Source organism: Arachis ipaensis, chromosome B2 (assembly GCF_059453495.1).
Source record: "Arachis ipaensis isolate K30076 ecotype BB chromosome B2, ASM5945349v1, whole genome shotgun sequence".
Taxonomy (NCBI): Eukaryota; Viridiplantae; Streptophyta; class Magnoliopsida; order Fabales; family Fabaceae; genus Arachis; species Arachis ipaensis.
In genome coordinates this window covers 51,998,420-52,006,556 of record NC_142437.1, presented here as the reverse complement: position 1 = coordinate 52,006,556, position 8,137 = coordinate 51,998,420, and the positions used below count along the sequence as shown (strand labels likewise).

Sequence of the window (8,137 nt, the reverse complement as noted above, 5' to 3'; positions counted from 1 at the left end):
GTACTAGGAGGGGTTTCAGTGACTCTTTTACTCAACTGGCCCACTTGTGCCTCCAAATTTCTAATGGAGGACCTTGTTTCATTCATAAAACTTAAAGTGGCCTTAGATAGATCAGAGACTATGTTTGCTAAGCTAGATGGATTCTGCTCAGAATTCTCTGTCCGTTGCTGAGTGGATGATGGAGAAGGCTTGCTATTGCTAAACCTGTTTCTTCCACCATTATTAAAGCCTTGTTGAGGCTTTTGTTGATCCTTCCATGAGAAATTTAGATGATTTCTCCATGAGGGATTGTAGGTGTTTCCATAGAGTTCACCCATGTATTCCACCTCTGCTATTGCAGGGTTCTCAGGATCATAAGCTTCTTCTTCAGAAGATGCCTCTTGAGTACTGTTGGATGCAGCTTGCAATCCATTCAGACTCTGAGAAATCATATTGACTCACTGAGTCAATATTTTATTCTGAGCTAATATGGCATTCAGAGTATCAATTTCAAGAACTCCCTTCCTCTGAGGCGTCCCATTACTCACAGGATCCCTTTCAGAAGTGTACATGAACTGGTTATTTGCAACCATGTCAATGAGTTTTTGAGCTTCTGCAGGCATTTTCTTTAGGTGAATGGATCCACCTGCAGAATGGTCCAATGACATCTTAGATAATTCAGATAGACCATCATAGAATATATCCAGGATGGTCCATTCTGAAAGCATGTCAGAAGGACACTTTTTGGTCAGTTGCTTATATCTCTCCCAAGCTTCATAGAGGGATTCACCTTCTTTCTGTTTGAAGGTTTGAACATCCACTCTAAGCTTGCTAAGCTTTTGAGGAGGAAAGAACTTGGCTAAGAAAGCCGTGACCAGCTTATCCCAAGAGTTCAAGCTGTCTTTAGGTTGAGAGTCCAACCATATTCTAGCTCTGTCTCTTATAGCAAACGGGAAAAGTATAAGCCTGTAGACCTCGGGATCAACCCCATTGGTCTTAACAGTATCACAAATCTGCAAGAATTCAGTTAAGAACAGAAAAGGATCTTCTGATGGAAGTCCATGAAACTTGCAGTTCTGTTGCATCAGAGAAACTAATTGAGGCTTTAGCTCAAAATTGTTTGCTCCAATGGCAGGGATTGAAATGCTTCTTCCATGTAAATTGGAATTGGGTGCAGTAAAGTCACCAAGCATCTTCCTTGCATTGTTATTATTTTCGGCCATGTCTCCTTTTTCAAAAATTTCTGTCAGATTTTCTCCAGAGAGTTGTACTTTAACTTCCCTTAGCTTCCTCTTTAGAGTCCTTTCAGGTTCAGGATCAACTTCAACAAGAATGTTCTTATCCTTGTTCCTGCTCATATGAAAAAGAAGAGAACACAAAAGAAAATATGAAATCCTCTATGTCACTGTATAGAGATTCCTTTATGTGAGTAGAAGAAGAAAAGAATAGAAGAAGAGAAATTCGAACACCAAGAGGAAGGGAGGGTTCGAATTTTGAGATGAAGAGAAGTGTTAGTAAATAAATAATTAATTAGAAGGAGATGAAAGAGGAAAGAATTCGAAAATTAGATAAAATAAAATAAAAATATTTTTGTTTTTTTCAATTTAAAATTAGTTAGAATTCGAAAATTTTAAAAAGAAAAATAAAATTAAATTAAATTAAAATTTAAAATAATTAGTTAATTAAAAAGGAATTTTGAAAAAGAGGAAGGTGATTTTCGAAAATTAGAGAGATATAATTAGTTAGGTGGTTTTGAAAAAGATAAAAATCAAACAAAAAGATAAGATTAATTGAAAAAGATTTAAAAATCAATTTTGAAAAGATAAGAAGTTAGAAAAGATTTTGAAATTAATTTTGAAAAAGATGTGATTGAAACTTATTTTGAAAAAGATTTGATTTTGAAAATTAAAGTTGATTACTTGACTAACAAGAAACAAAAAGATATGATTTTAAAATTTAAAGATTGGACCTTTCTTACTAGGCAAGTAACAAACTTAAAATTTTTGAATCAATCACATTAATTGTTAGCATTAATTTCGAAAATATGAAAGAGAAATAAGAAAAAGATTTTGAAATTAAAGTTTGAAAATTTTGAAATTATGAAGAAAAAATGAAAAAGATTTGATTTTTTTAAAAAGATTTGAAAAAGATAGAATTTTTAAATTGAAAATTTGATTTGACTCATAAGAAACAACTAGATTTTAAAAATTTTTGAAAAAGTCAACTCAAATTTTCGAATTTTATGAGAAGAAAAAGGGAAAGATATTTTTTTTATTTTTGAATTTTTTATGAAGAAAGAGAAAAACAATGAAAAGACTCAATGCATGAAAATTTTGGATCAAAACAATTGATGCATGCAAGAACATTTTGAATGTTAAGATGAACACCAAGAACACTTTGAATGTCAAGATGAACACCAAGAACTTAATACATTAATAATTCAAAAATGCATATGAGAAACAAGAAAAGATACAAAACAAGAAAATATGAAGATCAAACAAGAAGACTTACCAAGAACAACTTGAAGATCATGAAGGATGCAATGCATGAATTTTCAAAAAATGCAAGAAAGAGATAAACATGCAATTGACACCAAACTTATGACTTGACACTAGATTCAAGCAAGAAACATCAAATTATTTTTGGTTTTATGATTTTATTAATTTTTTTTTTGGATATTTTTCGAAAATTTAATTGGAAAAAGAAAAATAAGGATTTCAAAATTTTTAATAGGAATTCCAGGAATTTTGCACTGTTAGTCTAAAGCTCCAGTCCAGGAATTAGACATGGCTTACTAGCCAGCCAAGCTTTCAGTGAAAGCTCCAGTCCAAAACACTAGACATGGCCAATGGCCAGCCAAGCTTTAGCAGATACAAATCAGACATACAACAGCTGATACTTCATCCAACTTCATTCTATGCTGATAAGTGGAAGCCCCAATCCAAATGAATTAGACGTGGCTTTACAGCCAGCCAGGCTTCAACATGCTTCATGAAACTCTAGAATTCCTTTTTTTTTTAAATTTTGAAGTCATAGAATAATTTTTTTTTCAAAAATAAGAATAATAAAAACAAAAAGTTTAAAATTAAAATAAAATTACCTAATCTGAGCAACAAGATGAACCGTCAGTTGTCCAAACTCGAACAATCCCCGGCAACGGCGCCAAAAACTTGGTGCACGAAATGATCTCAATGGCGCCAACAACTTGGTACGCACAATCGTAATCTCAATTCTTTGTCACAACTTCACACAACTAACCAGCAAGTGCACTTGGTCGTCCAAGTAATAAACCTTAAGTGAGTAAGGGTCGATCCCACGGAGATTGTCGGCTTGAAGCAAGCTATGGTCACCTTGTAAATCTCATTCAAGCGGATTCAAATGGTTGTAGAGTTTTAATAATGAAAAGATAAATAAAATATAAAATAAAGATAGAGATACTTATGTAATTCATTGGTGAGAATTTCAGATAAGCGTATTGACGTTAGGATTTTTGCTAGTAAAGAATTTTATAAAAATAGTCGCGTTGTAGATATAGATTCTAAACCAACAGAAATCCATTCGTACAAATGTTTTGGTTGTCACAAGTAACAAACCCCTAAATAAATTGATAACCGAAGTATTCAAACCTCGGGTCGTCTTCTCAAGGAACTGCATGGAAGTATGTTCTTATTATTGGTTATGGAGATTGTAAATTGGGGTTTTGAGAATGAGGAGCGAATAGTCTAATTAGCAAATAAAGTAAATGAAGAACAAGCAATTTAAATGGCAAGTAAAATAAATAAATGACTGTAAATAAATAAATAACTGTATAATAAACCTTTGGCAAGGTATGAGAAATTAAAGGTCCTAACCTAGCTATCCTTATCAATGATGATGAAAATTGAATCTTAATTCCACTTTGTTAACCTTTACTAAAGCAAAGGAAGGTCAAGGGATTAATTGGTTTGATCTTCGAATCCTATTTATTTCCTAAGAAAAGTTTGGGATTATTGAAGTGCAATTTAATTAACAAAGATAACAATTATCAATCATGTTTGAGTTTGATAACTCCTGAGTTACTGATTTCTTAACCAAGACCAAAAGGAGAAAAGTAAATCTACTGGAATAAAAATGTCTTCAGATGGGAATAACAATAATGTAAATAAAAGAAAGTAATATTAAACTGAAATACCTCAAATAACATTAATTCAAAAGAGTAATCTGTAACATGGAAGAATTCATAAATTAAATTGCAAAAGTAAATAAAAGGGAATATTGAACCTGATAAAGAGATAATCCTGAAAGCAAATAAAATTATAATTCTAAATCCTAATCCTAAAGAGAGAAGAGAGAGGAGAGAACCTCCCTCTAAACTAAATCTAAATCATGAAAACTAACTAAAGTGGAGACTCCCTCTAAATGGATGCATTCCCCCACTTCATAACCTCTGGTCTATGCCTTCTGGACTTGGATTTGGGCCAAAAAGGGCTTCAGAATTCGCTATGAGCATTTTCTGCAATTTCCGGTGCGTGGCCTCTGTCACGCGTCCACGTGGGTCACGCGGTCGCGTCATTTGGAGTTTTCCTTGTCACGCAGTCGCGTTAGTCATGTGACCGCGTCATATGTGTTTCGCTCGAGGCGCGCGGTCGCGTCAGTCATGCGGCCGCGTCAATGCCTTTTCGCGCTGGCATGCGGCCGCATCGCCCATGCGATCGCGTGGTTGCCAGTTTCTTCAAAAACTCTGTTTTGTGCTTTCCTTCCATTTTTGTATGTTTCCTTTCCATCCTTTAAGTCATTCCTGCCTTAGAAGATCTGAAACTACTCAACACACGAATCATGGCATCGAATGGAAATAAAGGGCAATCAAAATAATTATTTTTAAGCATAGGAAACATGTTTTTCACATACATCACAAAATAAGGAAGGGAAAGTAAAACCATGCAATTAATATGAATAAGTGGGTGAAGGATTGAATAAATCACTCAGATTAAGCACAAAATATATCATAAAATATGGGTTTATCAACCTCCCCACACTTAAAGAATAGCATGTCCTCATCCTAAGTCCAAGAGTAATGTTAGGTTAAAGTGGTGGAATGCCATGCAATGCAATCTAATCTAAATGCAACTACCTAGATGCATCATGCAATTCTAATTTTTATTCACTTGTATATAAAGCTTGCATGTAGTTGAATTAATTCACATTCTCAAGGAGTCATATATATATATATACATAGCCAAACCTTAGATAATGATAAAGCACTTTTACAATTGAAATGGGAGAGAGAAACATTTTATAAACTTGCAAGACAATTAATAATTTCAGCAGAGATATATGTTAATGAGCTATTGAACCCTCACTGGATTTTGTGTTTACTCTCTAGTCACTCAGTGTTTATTGGGTTAATCACTCTATTCTTTTTTTTATTCCTACTTTCTATAACTTTGTTCTTCATCTAACCAATCAACAATTATAGAATATAGACATACCAAAAATCATGAGGTCTTTAGTTAAGGTTGTAATGGGGTCAAGATAAAGTTAAGGGTATATGTATAAGGCTAAGTGAGCTAATAAGTGAATCCTTAATTAGTCTAAGATCTCACCTAACATACATACTTTGTAAAGCAAAGCTTCTTTACCTATTTTCCCATATTTTTCCACTTTTGATGTTACATGCTCATGTTTCAATGTTTATTATTTTTATCCCATGTGCATTTCTTTATTTCACATTTGGGGAATTCTTTTGTGTCCCCTTTATTCCAATACTGAAAAATAACACTTTTTTTTAATGCACATGGTAATTCAATTATTTTGATTTCACATGAGCATGCTTCCCAAAACTTTTATTTTGAATTATTTTATTCTTTTCAACTTTTCTACCTTTTGTTTTTATCATCCATGTTCCCAATAGGTTTCCCACACTTAAACAATTACACACTTTCTATCTTAAGCTAACCAAGGATTCAACTTGGGATTTTTATTTTGTTTTTCTGCTTAAGGCTAGTATTGTGGCTTATAGAATAAGAGGGATTTAAAGGCTCAAGGGGGCTAACAAGGGTGATGTAAAAGGTAGGCTATTTTGGGATAAGTGAGCTAAAATCAAATAATGGCCTCAATCACTCTCTTGGTATGTATTTCTATTCTATAATTAGACATATAGATTAAAACAAAGTAAAGAACATCAGAATAAATAAGAAGGGCAGAACACACAGGAATAAAATTTATGGTTTGAATATAACCATACAATTAAGCTCAAAACTCACAGGCTGTGTGTTCTCTAGCTCAAAAATCATTTATCAGTTATGTATGTCATGCAAGTAAAATCAAAAGTTCCCATTATTCTCAATGTAAAACTTAAGGTGGCTATAAAGTTCTAGTATTCCTCCTTGATGAAATGTTGTTAACTAACTAACATGTAATGCTATATACACAAGTCGTGTGGATTATTTCTTATTATTTTCAAGTTCCTAGTTTACTCCCTTTTTATATTTTTCAATTTAAACTAAGCTATCTTATGCTAAAGAGGGGTAAACTATACTAATTAATCCACAATTTCTATAACTAATAAGTTAGAATTGCAACTAAACTAAATGGCTAAAATATGAACTAAAGTGCAAAATGCAGAAAATAGAGTAAAAATACATAAAAATAGCAATATATAAGTACTGGGAGAATAAAAATAAAAATAAAGAGAAAAATATAGAAAAGTAGCAAAATAAAATAAAAAGAGTCTGTAGAGGTTCACAAAAAAATACGCCAGAGATGGTGACCTCCCCACACTTAAAATGAAGCATCGTCCCTGATGCTCACTCAAGCAGGGTGTGAAGGGGTGTCATCACTGGAAGGATGGGTAGCTGGAGTCTCTGTGGTGGTGGTCTGAGGATCTGCCTGCTATAGAGGATGTGCTGACTGGATAGGGATCTCGGGGTCTACAGCCTGAATCTGAGGCGGAGCCTCCTGATGTGATGCGGCCTGCTCTGTGTCTGCCTGCGCAGCCTCGCTCTGTGGATGGGTCTCTGCCTCATGATCATTCGTCTCCTCCTCAGATGCCTCGGATGGTGTGTCAGGCTCGGAGGGGATGTCGCCAGATCGTATCATCAGCTTCAGGTGCTCATAGTGTTGCTTGTTGCGACGCTCCATCTGGTCAAGCCGTCGAAACAGGCGGTGCACTAGATGATAGACGGGCTCTGGGGCAGGTGGAGGTACAGTGGTGGTGGCAGGGGTAGCTGTAGAGGAAGAGGGGCCGGCAGATGGTTTGGCTGTCTCAGCAGTAGCGGTGAGGAAAGGAGGTCTGTAGCCCAAAGCCAGAAAGTTCCTGCTGTAAGGGATAATCTTCTTGCATTCTGCAGCAGGTGGCTTCTCATCAGCATCCTCCCAAGGCACGTCAGCTCGACGGCCTAGCTGTGTAATTAGATAAGGAAAGGGAAGAGTGCCTCGGACGTGGACCCTGGCCATATAGTACCGGATAAAGCGTGGCAGGTACAGGTCCTTACCCTCCATCACACACCATAGGAGGGTGATCATAGCGACAGGTATCTCAGTCTCGTGAGTGCTCGGCATAATGAAGTTGCTAAGTATCTGATGCCATAGCCGAGCCTCATCATTCAAGTAAATCCGCTTGATTCCCTTTGGCATGGTAGTGTTCTAACCCATAATCCAAGGAACGGTCGGGTCAAGGGCTATCCTGGCCTTGACTGCATCCCAATCAAACTTCATGAAGCGCATATCCTCCTCAGCTCTTTGATAACTATCCAGCTGATCAGATTTAGGCAGAAGTTTTAGAACATCTTCAATGGCCTCTTCAGTGACCAGAATCTGCTTCCCTCTTAGGTTCACTGCATCTAGGGAAGTCTTGAAGTAATTGCAGTAGAATTCCCTTACCCAAGATGCATTGAGCTCAGTCAGGTTTCTCTCCAAGAAGAACCAGCCTCTTTGTTTGATCTGATCAGAGGTGTATTTCTAGAGTTCTTCTGGGATCTTCAAAGTCCTCTCCAGGTATAGGTTCCTGGAGGTTGCAAACACCAGATACTTCAACTCACAGTATCGGTTTGCAAACTTTACTAGATCAGTAGCAGGGAGTAGCTGGTCGGCCTTCTCTTGCGGGGTAAAGATTTTCTCCCGCCAGGAGTCATCGTGCATGATATCCATGATGGACATAGCGGATTCTCCTCTTTTACAT

General features: G+C 36.0%; 1 non-coding gene across 1 annotated transcript; it reads left to right on the top strand.

Annotated features, from left to right (window-relative positions):
- The first annotated feature begins 701 nt into the window (after nucleotides 1-701).
- Nucleotides 702-809, top strand: LOC148573979 (small nucleolar RNA R71). Its single transcript, XR_015905565.1, has one exon. It is a non-coding gene; the product is annotated as a small nucleolar RNA R71 (small nucleolar RNA).
- Nucleotides 810-8,137: the final 7,328 nt, after the last annotated feature.